A 21,027-nucleotide genomic window follows, 5' to 3' on the forward strand; every position below is an offset into this window, starting at 1 on the left:
CATGGTATTTAATAATTGTTGCTCACAAGGGAGAAGTAAAACTGATGTAAAAGCCTTGCGAGGTTTCGATTGGCATTTCAGATAATGAATGTCAATCGAGACATCACGGCGGTTGTCACGGGCTCTATGGGAATTCCGGGTCATGACATAGTCGTTAGGCTCTTCAGCAAGTTTTTTTTGTTTTTTTAAATCCCACATTTTATACTCATCATGTATGATTGGTTATTCCTTATCAAAGATGTTTGTGCATTCCTGAAACACTTGATCTCTTATTTGCTCCTTAACATCCTAAGCATATCGTCCTATAGACATGCACTTATTCTTAAAGATATATAAACACATACTTGTCCATTCAATCCCCAATTCATCTTCATAGGTTTCTAGTGTGCCACACAATTGGCCTTGTGTCGTTAGTAACCCTTTTCATTTAGTTGAGTCAAGACGAGAATTGCATATTCTCATAACGATATTTTGGATAAACCTATTTTCTATACCACCCTTGTAATCCTTCATTCACACTTTCATCACTTGGTATTGACATCTCTTACCCATATCTCATATATTCATCTAACTCTTCACTCACTTTCTCTTTAGCCTTTAACAAGGCTTAATCTCTCATCTTTTTTATTTTTAGGGTTTGACTTTGGTCAACATATTATCCATCCTAATACTTCACATGGTATCTTATCTCAATGTAGCCATCTCAAGAATCTTTCAACTTCTCTTTTAATTATATGCCCACATATAAGGCAATAAAGAAACTTTTCAATTCATTCATGTAAACATTCTCCGGAACATTGAAAACTTGCAATTAATAAAGCTCAATGGCCAACGACCATAATTCAACTTGTAAGCTCATTATCGTGCCACTCCCGTTTTGCTCATGTATCCTAGACATGAGGTGTCCCTAGCGTTGCGGCGCTAGACAGTCAATGCTGCAGCATTGTGGCTGTTGGACATGGGATAGTTTCAATGCTACAGTGCTAAAGAGTTAGTGCTGTAGTGTTGTGGCTGCTAGAAATTTCTTCCACAGATAAGTTCTTCCATCTTTAAAGTTACTACAAGGATCATGTTTGGCTCTCCTCCAAGCCTATCCCACAATTTTCATGACCATGTGTATCTTCTATTCTGTTTATCATATGCAGTAAGCCAAGTCAGTATTTTTTAAACTCATTTTATCCTTTAACACTTATCTTCAACCAATAAGTCTCACCTTAGAACAATCTTGCCATATTGTGCATCAAATTCTTAATATATAATACCATACATAAAATTATTCACCATTTATGACATTCCACAATTCCTTAACATTCACAATTCATTGTGTTTCTTATCTTGTAACTCATATAGTTTTATTGACTTTCAGTATAAATGGCCATGAAAATAGTTCATTTTTTTCCACGCTCTACATTCACAATCTTTATTAAATCAAGGATTCACCTTCTCCCAAGTTTCGTAATTTGCCTCCCTTAGTCCATATTTGTGCCAAATTATCATCTTATAATGTCATGGCATCATTTTGTAGTTCTCTCCATACTTAAATTTTACAATCCTTGACTTAATCATATCGTCCATTCTAAGTATCACCTATAGCCTCCTTGATTTCTCCCATATCCTTTCAAATTGTAACTACAACTGGGATTTCAAATTTCACCTTTCTACGATTAATTGGTAGTTATTTGTTAGGTCTCGTAGTTGTTCATACCACTAATGACTTTTTACGTCGATCCTTAATAATCATTTAAGGCGACCAACCACGCCACTAAGGTGAATATCCTTCCTCAATAATTATATTACTAGTCTACCTCTGTCATACCAAAAGATTCCCATACACATCCAGTCATTTAAACAACTACTTTATAATTCGTTCGAGTCATACTAAATAAAAGCCAACTCTTAACTCCTTTGTACAGATAACTACTATTATCTCATTTACACCACATCTGCCTATACTTAAAGTGATATGAACTTCAACAATGGTATTAAATGTCTCTAGAATCCTCGTCACCTTGATCCAAGCACATCGACGGATCCTCTTCCAGGTCCTCTTCCATCTCTTGGGATTTCCCATTTTATCCTTAATCTGAGCTTGTTGTTGCCTCTCAAATTCGTCCTTACTAACAGGTGCAACACCTCTCCCACAACCAGGAGGGAAGTGTCGGACAACGAATATAGATACCTTCCTAGGATGATAATTACTGACAGTCCTTTTTTCCCATCTTATTCGTATTTTTTTTCCTCGGATCGATCTCATTACGCATTAGTCTTGCGAGACTCCTCAAGCTCTTAAATAGTGGTTTACCTCTCGAGGGAACCGATCCACTCGAAAATTGGGTCGGGTTACTTGTTACACTTTCACCCACGGGCACATATCAGCTTCGAGCAGTGGAATCTAGCCATCCCTCACTAGTACTGTGAGACCTTGACCTTTATAGACTCGTAGATAGAAGTATACGCGATATCCCTGATCAAGGGTAATTTCGTTATTTCCTTAGTGAGCCCATAAAAGTAAGATTGTAAACAATATTATGGCCTAAATAGGCCTAAGGCATAAATGAATGATAAAATATGGGTAAAATGACAAGAAAACAAAATTTTTGATGATTTTCACAATAGGGGCAAAATGGTCATTTCTCAACTCGGGTTAGAATTTTTTAGTTTTCATGAACCCGAGCATTTCTAAACCATTATGGACCTTGTCCCAATGTCAAAAGGACAAGAAGATTGCATAAAAGATTGGAGGAGAATAAGCTAATTTGTGGAGGGGCATTTTGGTAATTTAATTGGAGTGGATAAGCTTGGGCAATAAATATCTCTTTCTTCCAGTAGCTTCTTGAATTTCTAGCAGCTTCTTTTTCTTCTCCTCTTCCCATCTCACATTGCTTCCATCCTCCATGAAAGCTTGATATGGAGCTTGCATAATTTTCTCTCTCTAGCTCTAATTTTCATACCTTTGTGCCCTTTTGACTATAACTTTTATATTCTTTCACTCTCTCACTTTAAAACCCTTGAAAAATCATACTTCCATATTGTCTCTCACTAGCTAAGTATTTAGAGAGAGAAAGAGAAAGAAAGCCTTATAATAAGCTTCGGAATTGTTGGAAAGAATTTTAAAGTTACAAAGCTATCAAGGTGAATAGTAAATTAGAATTGAGTTTTAAGTGTTGATAATGTTTAGTGATTGATTTGTGAGTTTATTGTTGAGATTGTGTATTGACTCTAATGTGATTAGGTAGTGAACATAGATAGCCATTTAAAATGGCAATTGAAAGCTAGTTAAGAGATAGCTTTTAGGGTTTATAATGTCTGAATTAACATAATGCTGATGCTAATGTGATTCTAGGTTCTAACAAAGCCCCATTACCCCAATTGGATCATTAGGGGGATTAGAGTTAGCTAAAGGCTCAACAATATACCGGTGAGTGGACTTGCATTTCAAAATTTATTTGGGGAATGTAAACTATTTGCACTATATACTTGAATGATTTTATTCAACTTTTTTTAAAAACGAGTGCTTTGGGAACAAGCCTTTGATAAATTGATTTTATTATGTGATATGTGGCTATTATGGATGGTTGAACTACTACACTATGTTGATATATATATATGAATAATGTTGTGTAATGATATTGACCTGGCTATGTGCGAGTGGGAGTGCACATAAGCCGTTGCTGACCCGATTATGTGCGAGTGGGAGTGCGCATAAGCCGTTGCATATGAGATGATGATGATGGGAGGATGTACATGATGATTGATATATATATATACATACATGGTATATGGTTGTAATGCAAAAATGTAAGCATTTGAATTGTGGAAATTTCAGAGTTTGTATGTATTAAATGTTGCTTTTGTTATTTTAGTAGGATGACTTTGATTAAGGGAAAAAGGAAACTTTTTTCTTGATGTTCTGATTCTCACTGCAGCGAGAAACTTTTGAGTTTTTTTAAAGGGTGGCTGGTTGGAAACTCGTTGCAGCGAGAAAATATTGTAGCATTCTCGCTGCAGCAAAAAACTTTCTGTTTTGTCTCACATTTTGATCAATTGTTGCTCTATTTTCCACTTCTTTGCTACCATATTTGAGCATGGATTTCCAACATTAAGGAATAAATGAATTAAACTTAATATGAGGAGGTTTGGTGAGAAACCCTCGGCCAGTCAAGAAATCCTCGGTTAGTTGATGATTTAAATCAAGTGTCGCTGCAGCTACGTTGCAGCGAGGACCCATCGTTTATTTGACCTGATTCGCATGAATGCTATTAAAGTTTTCACTCTCCAAATCCTTTGTTGAATATGGACCTTTTCATAAAGTGATTTACTCATGTGGGGTTTAATATCAATTTTCGTGTCACGACCCAGTACTCCCCTCGAGCCCGTGACAACTGCCGCGGGGTCCCGATAGACACTCATTACTCGGAATGTCAATCGGAACCCCGCAAGGCTTTAATATCAGTTTCTCATTTCCCCTATTAGTAACCATTGCCAAATATCATGTTCTACAAGATTTTAAGCTATTTCCAACTTAAATCATTAAAAAAAATGATTTCTGTCTCATCGGGGCATTTTGGTCATTTTTTCTCAAAAATTTCGAAACTAGCTAAAAATGTAGTATGCGAGTATAAAATACATAATTCATAATAAAAAATAAGTTTAAACGTCTAAAACCTTCATTTAAAATGAAATTATGACTATTTGAATATAATAAAAATATTCAATAAAATATTCTATTTTCTTATAAACAATATTTACAGAGTTATCGGTAAATAATTTTTGCAGCATACAAGCTAAATAAATTCATACATATTGTAATACAGATAACCAAAGTATAAAATTTAATTTACAGTGACAGGTGGGCCCACGAACGACCAAAAGTATCAAAAGTGGTAAACCTACAGTTTTTGAGGATGCAAGTCCAACTGTAGCCCTCAACAAAGTGAGCTATCTATCGACTATCCTGAGCTTGAAATGGATGGAAAGGATGGTGGTGAGATTATATAATCCTAGTGAGTAAACAAATATCATCTAAAATATCTAAAGTTGAGTAAATGGAGACAGATAAAATAGATTAGCATAAAAAGGATTCACAGCATTTCGAACACGTTTTAATAAGATAAAATAGATTCATTTCACGCAAATAAACAACGAGCCTTATGATTTCCTGAAAAGTTTGGCTCGTGCCAAAATCATTCTCATACTTAGTTGTCAGGGATACCTTGGCCGAGGGCTATCCCAATCGAGTCCGCCAAGGGTGTTAACATGTACGCATAAATCATGTTTTTCATTTTAAAAACATAGTCGTTCCTTGACATTGGCTGAGTTCACCCTCACGTAGTGGTTTGGCATGAAGTGAACTCTAAAGTTTTAACCCCAGGAGTTATCCAACTGCACCTCTCATACTGAGGTATGAATATCATAGGGTTACCGTGCCCCTCTAATAGGCTGGTCCACGGAATCCGTCCAATACAACGACCAATTTATAACCCACCAATTCAATAAAATTCAACAACATGACGTGGAAATTATTTTATTTTACAGCCTCTCAAGGCAAATCAACAGTTCATACTTTTTCAGCACATTTACCAAATTCAGCCATTCATGCCCACATTATCATAAGCCATTCAATTCAAACCATAACTTACAACACAACAATTAGTCTCCAATTACACCATTTTCAAAACCATCATTCAATTTCAAGAGAATTTTATAAAATCATTTCATTTAATCACATTTTGCTTATAAAACATAAAGATTTACCATTTAAACTCATTTTTCATAAAATCACAAAAACGAATTAAAATTCACTTCAAATAATCAAGATGATGATAAGGTTACTCACAATATCGAGAATCGAGGTACTCTTAATCCCGGTCTTCGGGTACAATCTCCTTACCCTTATTGGAAGTTTCACCACCTAGACATAATGCACAACAAGCAATTTACTGTATTTGTGATAAGCCGTTATAAAACTAATTTAGGCTTTATATGAATGCATGAAATGGGATGTGAAATGTTCAGATTATTATCTAAATACGATGTTCTACGTAGGTTCAATTGTGTATGGGGCTGAAATGGTATTTACCTAATTCACACTATATGCCGGTTAATTGGCTAAAATATCCAATTCAACTCTAAATAAATTCATTTCACTTCCAATACTCCAATTCATCAAATATCACCTAGATAACATGAATTATAGCAAAATCATCTTTAACATTTTCTCTTGGAAAAATTCGGCCATGGAGGGTTCATGAATAATATGTGGTTTTTCAAGCTTGATTTTTACACTTTACATCATAAAACAACTAAAAAAACCTAAATAGCATGAAATTCATCAAAGTCCATTTTCCAATTTCTCTCTTGAAAAATTCAGCCAATGGGTGTGGGTGAAGGGCATGAAATTTCTTGCTTGTTTTCCATGCTAAACATTACAAAACAACTCAAAACACTAGAATAGCATGAAATCTAGCTAAATGCAAGATCAAAACCCCTCCCCCCATGTCCGGCCAGCAAAGGTAACTTCATGCACACTTGATTCTCAACCATGGAAAAGGAAAAAGAATGCATAGGAAAGGTAGATCACAAGCGAAAATCAAGAAATTTTACCTTTACTTGCTTAATTCCTTGAAATCCATCAATTTTCCCTTGAATTTTTGCCCACTAGGGTTTGTTCTCTTTATTCTTGTTTTAGCCGACCATGAAGAATGAAATAAGAGAGGTGTGTGCTGGTTTTTTTTTTTTTTAAAAGGAAATATTAAAATAACTAAAGCTTGCCATGTGTCACCTTTTAATTGGTCCATTTTTAAACTTAATAATCAAGCATTCACCCACCACCACATAAAATATCTCAATTATCCAAAGTATAATAGGTAAAATTCAAGGGCTTGACAAGTGTCATGGTGGTGCAAAATTTCAAAAATTCTAATTTTGCCCCCAAAGACACGTAAAATGACCATTTTGCTCTTATGCTCGAAAAAATGTCAGAATTAAAATTTTTCACTTCTCCAGCTCAAATTATGTTCCAATAGTCAAACTTGATCAAAATTCCATCCACCATTCCAATTTTGCCCTCGAGTGGCAAAATGACCATTTTACCCCAACGTTATGAAAATTCCAATTTAACTCTAAAGCAATCCCTGAACTCCAAATCACCATATTAAGTCATTCTAAGGTTCAATAGCTCTCGAATGCATCTTAAAATCTCTATTTGGACTAGTTTGAGGCTTAAATCAACTTAATTGTACTATTAGGTATAATATTACCTTTTAACGATTTTTGAGGCATTCAAGTATGCAGACATTCTATCAAGTACCTATACAATATGGAAAATATATTACAGAGCTAGGCTTGACATATACACTCGTTTGGTATGCCAATATGAGGTGGCAAATGTTTAATATTATTTTGACCCTAAGTTATGAAATGTGACTTACCAGTTTATGATGGAATGATGAACACGTCAGATTAATAGGCTTGCTTGCGCTTAGTGGACTACGTCCATTGGGCTTGTCATGACTCGAAACTTCCCTCGAGCCTGTAACAACTGTCGTGATGTCCCGATAGACATTCATTGCCCGAAATGCCAACCGAAACCTCGCAAGGCTTTAATATCAATTTTCGCACCTCCCCTGTGAGCAACAGTTGTTCAATATCATGTTTTGAGAGATTATAAACTATTTCCAAATCAAAACAGTATAAAAATAATTTTTTCTCAAAGGGGCATTGTAGTAATTTCTCCTGAAAAATCTCGAAACCAGTTAAAAATGTAGTATGCAAGTGGAAAACACATACTTCATAATCAAAAATAAGTTTAGATATCTAAAACGGTAATTTAAAGTGAAATTATAACTATTTGAATATAATAAAAATATTCAATAAAATATTATATTTTCTTATAAAACAATATTTATAGAGTTACCGGTAAATAATTTTTGCAGCGTAAAAGCCAAATAAATTCATACATACTGTAATACAGATAACCAAAGCATAAGATTTAATTTACAGTGACACGTGAGTCCACGAACGACCAAAAGTATCAAAAGCAATAAACCTACAGTTTTTGAGGATGCAAGCCCAATTGTAGCCCTCAACGAAATGAGCTATTTATTGACTATCTTGAGCCTAAAAGGGGTGGAAAGAAGGGTGGTGAGATTATATAATCCCAGTGAGTAAACAAATACCATCTAAAATATCTAAAACTAAGCCAATAGAGACAGATAAAATAGTTTAACATACTGTAATTCATCACCTTTCAACTCATTTTAACCAAATAAAATCAATTCATATAAATCGAGTAATCAACATGGCTTATAAATTTCTTAAAAGCTTTGGCTCGTGCCAAAATCATTCTCATACTCAGTTATCAGGGATACCTTAGCTGTGGGCTATCCCAACCGAGTTCGCCAAGGCTATTAAAAAGTTATGTACGTATAAATCATGTTTTTATTTTGAAAACATAGCCGGTCCTTGGCGTTGGCTGAGTTCACCCTCACATGGTGGTTTTGCGTGAAGTGAACTCTAAAGTGTTAACCTCAGGAGTTATCCATCCGCACCTCTCATACTGAGGTATGAATATAATAAGGTTACCGTGCCCCCTCTAATAGGCTGGTCCATGGAACTCGTCCACTGCAGGACTAATCAATAACTCACCAATTCAATAAAATTTAATAGCATGACATGGCAATTTTATCATTATGCAGCCTATCAAGGCAAACAACAGTTTATTCATTTTCAACACAAGTACCAATTCAACCATTCATGCCAATATTATCATAAGCCATTGAATTCAAACCATGATTTATAACACAACAATTAGTCTCCAATTACTCCATTTTCAAAACCATCTTTCAATTTCAAGACAATTTTATAAAATCATTTCATTTAAACACATTTTGTTTATAAAACATAAAGATTTACCATTTAAACTCATTTTCCATAAAATCACAAAATCGGATAAAAACCACTTTAGATAATTAAGACGATAGTAAGGTTACTCACTATTTCGAGAGTTGAATTCAGAGTACTCTAATTCTTGATCCTCGGGTACTATCCCTTTACTTTTGCCAGAATGGTCACCACCTAGACATAATGCACAATAAGCCATTTACTACATTTGTGCTAAATTGTTATAAAACCAATTCAGGCTCTATACTAATGCATGAAATGGGATGTAAATTGTTCAGATTATTGTCTAAACACGGTGTTCTACACAAATTCAATTGTATACCTAAACAAAACGGTATTGGCCTAACTCGATCTATCACTTGATTAATTGGCCAATATGTCCAATTCAACTCCAAATAATTGCATCTCTCTCCCAATACTTTGAATCACCAAACACAAGTCAAATAACATAAAATTTAGTAAAACCATCCTCATATTTTCTCTTGAAAAATTCGGCCATGGTGGGTGCATTAACACTATAATTTTTCAAGCTTGATTCTCACACCATAAATCACAAATTCCTAACCAAATCACTTGAAATAAAATCAAAATCATCCTCAATATTCCACATGGAGAATTCGGCCAATGATGGGTGATGAAAAAACATGAATTTTTCTTGCTTGATTTTCATGCTACACATCACCAATCAACTAAAAACACTAAAAGACATTGAAATCAAGCATCAAAACCTCTCTCTAAGTGTTCAGGCAGCAAGATACCCATCATGAAACCATGTGATTCAACCATGGAAAATGAAAAATAATATATGGGAAAGGTAGATCACAAGTCAAAATCCAGAAATTTTACCTTTGATTGCTTGATTAGTTGAGATCCACCAATTTTCTCTTGAATTTTCACCCTAGGGTTCTTGTTCTTTCTTTTCTTCCTTTGGTCTTGCTTTCGCCGGCCATATGAAGAGAAATGGGCTGATTTTTAAGCCAAATAATAAATAGAGGAAAATTTGACACATGTCACCATTCCATTGGTCCATGTGTCATACTTACCTATTAAGCAATCTCTCTCTACCACTTAAATTTCCTCAATTATCCATGATAATTTTGGGTAAAATCCATATGCTGGACAAGCGTTGGGTGGTGTAAAATTACAATTTTGCCCTTGGGGTTGCAAAATGACTATTTTACCCTTATGCTCGAAAAAATACTGGAATTAAAATTCTTCACTTCTCGAACTCAAATTATACTCCAAATGATCAATCTTAGTCAAAAATCTCATCCAACACTCACATCCTAACCTTAGGTGGCAAAATGACCATTTTGCCCTTAGGTCATGAAAATTCTAATTTGACTCCAAATCGGTCATCGAACTCCTAATCATAATTTTAAGTCATTCTGGGGTTTTAAAATTCTCAATTTCATCTTAAAATCTCTATTTAGACTAGTTTGAGGCTTAATTCAACTTAATTGTACCATTTGGTACATTGTCGTCCTTTAATAATTTTCGAGGTACCCAAGTAAGCAAACATGCATTTTTATGTAGGAATGGCATAATAAACATATTGTCGAGCTGGGCTTGATAGTACTACCCCCCTTAAAATAAAATTTTGAGCTCAAAATTTCATTTACTGAACTTGGAGAAAAGTTGAGGGTATTATTTTCTCATCTAATGCTTGACTTCTTATGTCTTCCCCTTTATAGGGAATTTCGATTTGTTCACCTCATTTACCTCCAATTTAACTCGAGTACTTCACTTATGTCTATTATTATTGTCACGACTCGAAACTCCCATCGAGCCCGTGGCAACCGCCGTGACGTCTCGATCGACATTCATCACTTGGAATGTCAACCGAAACCCCGGAAGGCTTTAATATCAGCTTCTCATTTCCCCTGTGGGTAACTGTTTCCAAATACCACATTCTAAAAGATTTTAAACTGTTTCCAACTTAAACAAATAAAATAATAATTTCTGTCTCACAGAGGTATTTTGGTCATTTATCCCAAAAATCTCAAAATCATCTAAAAATATAGTATGTAAGTGGAAAACACATATTTCATAATCAAAAATAATTTTAGATGTCTAAAACATTCGTTTAAAATGGAATTATGACTGCCATAATAAAATAAAAATATTAAATAAAATATTTAATTTTCACATAAAACGACATTTTAAGAACATTGCATAAATAATTTTTATAGCGTAAAAGCAAAATAAATTCTTACATACCGTAATACAGATAACCAAAGTATAGAATTTAATTTACAGTGACACGTGGGCCCACGAATGACCAAAAGTAAAAAAAAAAATGAACCTACAATCTTTGGATGTGGCAAGTTTAACTGTAATCCTCGCCGATATCAGTTATCTACAATCCTATTCTAAGCCTGAAATGGGTGGAAATTAGGGTGGTGAGATTATAAAATCTTAGTGAGTAAACAAACATCACTCAAAATATCTAAAGTCGAGTAAAATGAGACTATTAAAACATTTCATCAAACTGTAATTTATCATCTTTCAACTTATTTCAACAAAATGAAATCAATTTATTTAAAGCAAGTAATCAGTATGGATTATGAATTTCTTAAAAAGCTTGGCTCATGCCAAAAATTATTATCATACTCAGTTATTTGGGATACCTTGGCCGAGGGCTATCCCAACTGAGTCCGCCAAGGCTATTAGAAAGTCATGTTTTTATTTTGAAAACATAGCCATTCCTTGGCGTTGGCAGAGTTCCCTTTCACGTGGTGGTTTGGCGTGAAGTGAACTTTAAAGTTATACCTCGGGAGTTACCCTACTCACCTCTCCAACCGAGGTAAAAATATAATAGGATTCCGTGCCCTTCTAATAGGCTAGTCTACAGAACCCAGCCCACTGCAGCAGGTCAAACCCACTATACAATAAAATTTTGACAGCATGACAGGGCTAATATATTACTACCCAGCCTGCAAGGGTAAAATGAAGCAATTCATACAATTCATAAAAAACACAGCCCAGCCAGTCATGCCAATACAATAACATGAGCCATTAATTCAATTTTAAATTTACAACATATCAGTGGTCTCCAATTACTCTATTTTCAAAATCGTTATTTCGTTTCAAGACAATTTATAAAATATTTTCATTTAAACTCATTTTGTCTACAAAACATAAAAATTTACCATTTGAACTCATTTTCATAAAATTCACGAAAATCAAATAAAAACATACTTTAGATAATTAAAATGATGGTAAGGTTACTCACCTGTCTAGAGTGGGGATTTTTGAAATACTCAGACTATTGGTCCTCGGGTGCAATTCCCTCGCCTTTATCAGAGGACTCACCACCTTGACATAGTACAAAATCGAGAAATTCACCACATTGGTACTAAATTGAAATTAAACTAATTTAGACTACTAATGCTTGATATGGAATGCAAAAATGTCTAAATTTTTGCCTAAATGCGGTGTTAGCTTATTTCGGCCTTTTACCCGATAAATCGATATACGTGTCCGTTTAAACTCCAAATTAATTTTTTCATTTTCTATACCTCAATTGCACCCAAATTGACTTAATGTCCCTCAGTGTGGTGCAAATTATCTGTCCCGGTAGTAAATTACGAAAATACCACTAGTGGGTAAAAATTTATATTTTTACTCTGAAAATTCCCATTATTTTTCTAGGCTCATAATTCATCATTATTCATCATAATTCCTCAAATAAACATCAAGATCAGCAGCCAATATTCCCCTAGAAAATTCGGCATAATGGGTTTCAATGGGAGAAAATTATATCTCTAGCTTATTTTTGCTATATTTCAATATAACTTAACTAAAATCACTTAATTCAATTAAAATCAACCAAAAATCAAGCTCAAAACTCATCCATGGAGGTTTGGCCAGCATGGGTGTCCATACCCACTTTCTAATTTTGCATGGAAATGAGAAAAAAATGCATGGGTAGTGAAAATCACAAGGAAAATCAATGAAATTTACCTTTTTAATGCTTGATTTCTTGATTTCTCTTGATTTTCCCCAAATTTTTCAGGTAGGATTCTTGTTTTTTTTTTCCCCTTTTCTCCCCTGGTTTGGACAGCTGAAGAAGATGAGAATTCCGGAATTTTTACCTTTTTAAAGGCTAAAATAATATAATATTATTTTATTCATTTTTTTAATGTTTTATTAATTCCTTAAATTCTAGCCATCCATTTGTTTCCAAATTTTCACCATACACTTGTCCCACATATCCATAGCTTAGGTAAAATTCTCAGACTTATCCAAAGTCTTGGTGGAGTAATTTTTGAAATTTACACTTTTACCCCCGTAAAAGTCAAAAATTACATTTTTGCCCCAAAAATTGAAAAATTGCCCATAGACATATTTTTCATCCCTTATACTCATACCATTCTCCAATTTGTCAAATTTGATCTAAATTCTCTCAAAATCTCAAATTTTGTCCGCGGGTGGCAAAATTACGATTTTGCCCCTACACTCTAGAAATCACTGGAATTAAACTTTTTCACTGCCAAACCCTCAAATTATACTCCAATACTCAAATCATACTCCAATAAGTCAAATGGGGCTAAAAAAATTCTTTTCTAAAAATTCCCATTGTGTCCTTGGGTGGCAAATGACCATTTTGCCCCTGGACAGTAAAAATTCTAGTTTGACTTCAAATTGATCCTCGAACTCCAAATCACCATATTAAACCATTCTGGGACTTTAATATTCTTAATTTCATTTTAAATTCTCTATTTGATCTAGTTCGAGACTTAAATTAACTTAATTGTACCATTTGGTACATTGTCGTCTTTTAACGATTTTTTTTTCGGGGCTTTCCAAGTATGCAAGCATATTGTCAATCATATGAATGACATGGAAAGTATTTTATAAGGTCGGGCTTGACAATTATCCTTTAAAATCATATCAACAGTAACCTTTACAATTATGATCTCTTATATCGAGACACCAAACATGCTTCTTTTACTATCATTAAACTTGAACCATAACTCCATCTCAATCATACCAATTTCGATCGCATTTTATACTTATTTAAGTATACCAATCACTATCTTATTACTTCATTCCATATCGAACTTCTCGACTTTCATTCATTCATCCTATCCTTATACACTATTGTGTAGTTTACAGCATCATTAACATGTCATACTCATTCCTGTACATATCCTCAACGTTAGGGAAGATTAATGGCTTCAATTATTTCCACATACTTCATGTTTACCTTGCATTTAGGAAATTTCAATCTTCTTAATTCTATTAATCCATCTCATATGGCTTAGTCGCACTATAGATTACATTCCCTTAACTATTTCCCCAAAATTCCTTAGGTTGCCATAAATCGACTTCTGATAAGATTCTTGATCGTTATATTATCTATACAACTCATCAAATATATTGAGTTCAAATCTCGAACCACTAAAACCATTCTTCATTTTAGTTGGGTACATCATTAACTCCACACATACGTATACACGTACATTCAAATGTCCATATTCCTCATTATGTATACGGGTCTCTATTTTCAAATGCCTTCAGACTAATTTCTCTTTGTTCATTCCCATTCATAACCAAGATTCAATAGAATAATCTTCATAATTCATACAAATTTTCGTCATGCCTGTGCATAGTTCCATATCATTTACATACTTATACTTTCTTCTTATCATTTCCAATTATATGCTTAAGTTTCATTGTACTATATATCATTGCATCATAATGTTATCTCCATTGAATTATAATCCATTATGCGTGTATGCTTTATAATCCCATTGATGCCTCAAAGATTTATCTTAACTTGATCATTGCATCTTATGCAATACCACAATTCCTAAGAGTCATCCTTTTTCCTCGATTATCCTTCATGCCTCTACATTACCTTGTATCCTTCTTGCATTCCGATATTGATTTGTCACTTAAAACTCATACTCATTTAATCATGTATGCCTCAAGCATTTTTGAATTCCAATTCTCCATAATATATTAGGAAAGTTTCATTATATGACTTCATTATCAAGGTCAACTTCAATCATCCTTTGTTCCACTCTTTCATATGAACATAACATCATTTTCCCTTAGCCAATTTATAAATTGCACTTGAAATTGCAAAACTTAAAACTAGATTTTCCTCAAGTACCTTTCAATGTTAATATGAATATCATTCTCAACTTACAGCTTCCTTTTTATAACCACATAACTTAGTGCTTGCTTTCACGAGATCCATGGCAGAACTTCTCTTGAGTATTTCCTTGGGGATATCTATCTTAAACTTATGTTTCACAACATGTGATTACTTAACCCGTAACTTAGCCATTTATGTGTCATCCCCTTTGGGGCAAACTCCAAGGTATTGTTATGTCTGGATCCTCATCACTTGACTTACTCGGAACCCTACGCCTAAGGGCGGCACGCTAGGCCCTGCAGGACTTTCTTGCCAAGTTTCGAACCCCAGACCTTTTGCTCCCCCCCGAAGGGAACGCCTTTAACCATTTCAGCTTTAACTCATTCATATCGATACCTTCTAAAACCTTAAAACTCCAATTAACAAAACTTAGAATCAAGTTCGATGACTTTAGATCAACTCGTAAGTTCAACTTCACATTTGTCTCATTTTATTCATACGTCCTAGACATGAAGTGTTCTTAGCACCGCCGCACGGTGGCTGTTGGAGTTTACTTAATAAATGTTATTCATCTATATTTAAGGTTACTACACTAATCATTCTCAACCATTTGGTTTCTCTCCAAGCTTACGTCACAATTTGCATAACCATTTATATCCTCTTGTTCTTATCACATATAATAGGTAAAGTTGATATTTTCAAATTCATCTCATCCTATAACACTTGTCACCAATCAATAAATCCCACTTTAGAATGCTTTTTCCATATTGTATAGTAACTTCACCATACAGTATCACGACACTATGTTCCTCTATTCTACTATCATGCATACTTCACAGAAATTAATTAAAAAATTTACATACCTTAACTAATGCTAATTCCATTTAATCATATCTTAAATACTCCAAACTTGTAAATTACAACTCCAAGTGTATGTCCATATATTTATCATCTTTATATATTTCATGATCATGAAAACTATAACTTAAAAACTAGCTTTCTATCATATGCACACTATTAGAACATTAATTTCAACATGTTTAATTCTCCTTTGGTGGTATGTTAAGATCATTCCTGGATACATTTCCATATTAACATTGATATGCCTTTACCATAGCATTTAGTGCAAATTTGATGAAGGAATTGTCTCCAAATAACTCTTAAATACATAATTATCAAATTGTATACCACTAAATGTTAAGATCTTGACTTTATTCATCAATAACCAATCACATTTATTAAGTGAATAATTTACTTAGTTATTACACCTTGCCTTTGCGATCATAAGATCAAAATTGTCCTAAACTTAGGATGCAGAAGTTCTCTCTCTTAGAGTATATGCAAACGTCAACATTTCTAAATTCCTTACTCTGGGGAGATCACCTTTAAGACTGATCATTCATATCATAAGCCACACTTTGAACTGAATAAACTTTTAAATTGATCTTTCAAGTAATTCGTATATCAGTCTCAATTATAGAACTTCATATGGCATTTAGACTAGATTGGACATTTCTGAGTCATTTAACCTCAAGTTGCCAATTCGACATTTAGTCTTTTAATCCCTTGGCTCCCCCTACTATGCATAGCAAAGTTCAAGCTCATCCTTAGAGTAGATTTGTTTACTAACTTCTTACTTCATGACCACACATCAATTATAGTAATCATTGATACTCACTCTCGAGTTAATTCACGTGCTTATATCCATGAACTATAATAGGTCCAATCAATTCTTGAAATCTCACAATCGCTTAATTGAAATCAACACCAGTTCCCTCTAAGCTGCTGTACCTATTCAACACATATTCACATATTAAATATTTCAAAATCTCAACACCACTTTTATATGGGCATAACAAGCTCAATTAACATAGTGTTCTTATCTTCATGCACATAAGTATGGGGTTACTCTTACCTCAATGCTTAATTTATACACTCCAAGTGAATTACAACCATCACTATTCATTCTAATCAAAGTACACCTCTTATTACCATTATCACACATGTTCCTTTATATTAACACCAATACAATCCATGGTCTCCAAATCTTTTTCCAATTGACAACCATGAGTTCAATTATAACTCCACCAAATGAATAAATTATCACGACCTATTAGTCCAACTCTAAATTTCTCCATCCTTAATCAGAGGGATATATCATTTCATTAATCTTTCATTAGCAGCATTCGTTTTAAGATCTATCTAACACTGGCTTTTGTCACGAGTGGCATCTTAAACCCGAAAAACGATCGTACTTATGACTTTTGCATGACATTAACAAGGAAGTGGATTACTGGGAACAAGAGTTCATATAGCTCCCTATCTATGACTTATGCTCCCATTAGATCTATAAGAAGAAACAGAACGAGTCTAAACAGCTCCAAATTCTATATGCAGATGCACGTATTCTATTCTATCAAACCTAACTAAACTTAACTTAACTTGGGCCACATTGACATTGTAAATTTTAAAACAACTTTAAACCCAAAAGCTCTAATCTTTAAAACCAAAAGCTCTGATATCACTCTAATTGTCAAGACCCGGTACTCTTCTCGAGCTCGTGACAACCGTCGCGATGTTCCGATAGACATTCATTACCTAAAATGCCAACCGAAACCCCGCAAGGCTTCAGTATCAGATTTTACACCTCCTCTGTGAGTAATAGTTGTTAAGCATCATGTTTTGAAAGATTATAAACTATTTCCAAATCAAAACAATAGAAAAATAATTTTTCGCTCATAAGGGCATTTTGGTCATTTTTTCGTGAAAGTCTTGGAACCAGCTAGAAATGTAGTATGCAAGTGGAAAACTCATATTTCATAATAAAAAATAAGTTTAAATATCTAAAACATTCATTTAAAGTAAAATTATAACTATTTGCATATAATAAAAATATTCAATAAAATATTCTATTTTCTTATAAAACAATATTTACAGAGTTACGGTAAATAATTTTTGTAGCATAAAAGCCAAATAAATTCATGCATACTATAATACAGATAACCAAAGCATAAGATTTAATTTACAGTGACACGTGGGCCCAAGAACGACCAAAAGTATCAAAATCGGTAAACCTACAGTTTTTGAGGATGCAAGTCCAATTGTAGCCCTCAACGAAATGAGCTATTTACCGACTATCCTGAGCCTGAAAGGGGTGAAAAGGAGGGTGGTGAGATTATATAATCCCAGTGAGTAAATAAATACCATCTAAAATATCTAAAGTTGAGTAAATGGAGACAGATAAAATAGTTTAACATACTGTAATTCATCACCTTTCAACTCATTTCAACCAAATAAAATCAATTCATATAAATCGAGTAATCAACATGGCTTATGAATTTCTTAAAAGCTTTGGCTCGTGCCAAAATCATTCTCATACTTAGTTATCAAAATACCTTGGCCGAGGGCTATCCCAACCGAGTCCGCCAAGGCTATTAAAAAGTTATGTACGCATAAATCATGTTTTTATTTTCAAAACATAGCCAGTCCTTAGGGTTGGCTGAGTTCACCCTCACGTGGTGGTTTGGCATGAAGTGAACTCTAAAGTGTTAACCTCAGAAGTTATCCATCCGCACCTCTCATACTGAGGTATGAATATAATAGGGTTACTGTACCCCCTCTAATAGGCTGATCCACGGAACCCGTCCACTGCAGCGACTAATCAATAACCTACCAAATCAATAAAATTTAACAGCATGACATGGTAATTTTATCATTATGCAGCCTATCAAGGCAAACAACAGTTTATACATTTTCAATACAAGTACCAATTCAACCATTCATCCCAATATTATCATAAGCCATTGAATTCAAACCATGATTTACAACACAACAATTAGTCTCCAATTACTCCATTTTCAAAACCATCTTTCAATTTCAAGACAATTTTATAAAATCATTTCATTTAAACACATTTTGTTTATAAAACATAAAGATTTACCGTCTAAACTCATTTTTCATAAAATCACAAAATTGGATAAAAATCACTTTTGATAATTAAGATGATAGTTAGGTTACTCACAATTTCAGGAGTCGAATTCGGAGTACTACGATTCTTGATCCTCGGGTACTATCCCTTTACTTTTACCAAAATGGTCACCACCTAGACATAATGCACAATAAGCCATTTACTACATTTGTGCTAAATTGTTATAAAACCAATTCAGGCTCTATACTAATGCATGAAATGGGATGTAAATAGTTCGGATTATCGTCTAAACACGGTGTTCTATACAAATTCAATTGTGTACCTAAATAAAATGGCATTGGCCTAACTCAATCTATCACTCGATTAATTGGCCAATATGTCCAATTCAACTCCAAATAATTCCATTTCTCTCCCAATACTTTAAATCACTAAACACAAGTCAAATAACATAAAATTTAGCAAAATCATCCTCACATTTTCTTTTGGAAAATTCAGCCATAGTGGGTGCATCAAAACTATAATTTTTCAAGCTTGATTCTCACACCATAAATCACTAATTCCTAACCAAATCACTTGAAATAAAATCAAAATCATCCTCAATATCCCACATGGAGAATTCGGCCAATGATGGGTGTTGGAAGAACATGAATTTTTCTTGCTTGATTTTCATGCTACACATTACCAATCAACTAAAAACACTAAAACACATTGAAATCTAACCAAATCAAGCATCAAAACCTCTCTCTAAGTGTTCAGCCAGCAAGATACCCATCATGAAATCATGTGATTCAACCATGGAAAATGCATAAGAATGTATGGGAAAGGTAGATCACAAGTCAAAATCAAGAAATTTTACCTTTGATTGCTTGATTACTTGAAATCCGCCAGTTTTCTCTTGAATTTTCACCCTAGGGTTCTTGTTCTTTCTTTTCTTCCTTTGTTCTTGCTTTGGCCGGCCACATGAAGAGAAATGGGCCGATTTTGTGCTAATTTTTAAGCCAAATAATAAATGGATGAAAATTTGACACATGTCACCATTCAATTAGTCCATGTGTCATACTTACCCATTAAGCAATCTCTCTCCACCACTTAAATTTTCTCAATTATCCATGATAATATTGGGTAAAATCCATCTGCTGGAAAGTGTTGGGTGGTGTAAAATTACAATTTTGCCCTTGGGGTGGCAAAATGACTATTTTGCTCTTATGCTTGGAAAAATACCGGAATTAAAATTCTTCACTTCTTGAACTCAAATTATACTCCAAATGATTAATCTTAGTCAAAAATCTCATCCAACACTCACATCTTAACCTTGAGTGGCAAAATGACCATTTTGCCCCTAGGTCATGAAAATTCTAATTTGACTCCAAATTGGTCCTCGAACTCCGAATCATCATTTTAAGTCATTCTAGGGCTTTAAAATTTTCAATTTCATTTTAAAATCTCTATTTAGACTAGCTCGAGGCTTAATTCAACTTAATTGTACCATTTGGTATATTGTCGTCCTTTAACAATTTCCAAGATACCCAAGCAAGTAAACATGCATTCTTATGTAGAAATGACATAATAAACATTTTGTCGAGCTGGGCTTGACAGGGCCCATGCGTCGGTCATGGCCCAGAATTTGGGTTGCGACAAGTACTATAAGGGGTATCGGGACTATCATCTTTTCTAGACATGGCGTGTGCAACCGGTGCACCTCCACTTATACGTAACCAAGTATTGATTACTCATCCATCTAGAAATGATAAGAATAGGTAGGTTTATAATGAAGTAGGGGCCCATGTAGCCTCCCGTCCTTGACTTGCATTGCGTACCCACAATCCAAGGTTGAGACTCTACACAAACTCTCACAACTCCACTCACAACACAAGAATCCCTAAGATTTAACTAAACCTAGAGCTCTGATACCAACTTTGTCACAACCTAACTTCCGGGCCACGATTGGGGCAAGGGCCCAATGGGCTTAGCCCACTATGGCTAAGCAAGCCTATTTGTCACGACGCGGAACCTCCATCGGTCCCATGACAACCGCAACGACGTCCCAATTGACACTCATTACCCGAAATGTCAATCGGAACATTACAAG

At 34.3% G+C, this 21,027-nt stretch overlaps 1 long non-coding RNA gene across 1 annotated transcript; it reads right to left on the reverse strand.

The window, feature by feature from the left end:
• On the reverse strand, nucleotides 18,644-19,833 carry LOC108662223. The gene is made up of 3 exons (XR_001928028.1): nucleotides 19,795-19,833; nucleotides 19,032-19,112; nucleotides 18,644-18,679 (listed from the first exon to the last, which is right to left on the reverse strand). It is a non-coding gene; the product is annotated as an uncharacterized LOC108662223 (long non-coding RNA).

The sequence above is a fragment of the Theobroma cacao genome, chromosome 5 (genome assembly GCF_000208745.1).
Source record: "Theobroma cacao cultivar B97-61/B2 chromosome 5, Criollo_cocoa_genome_V2, whole genome shotgun sequence".
Lineage (NCBI taxonomy): Eukaryota > Viridiplantae > Streptophyta > Magnoliopsida > Malvales > Malvaceae > Theobroma > Theobroma cacao.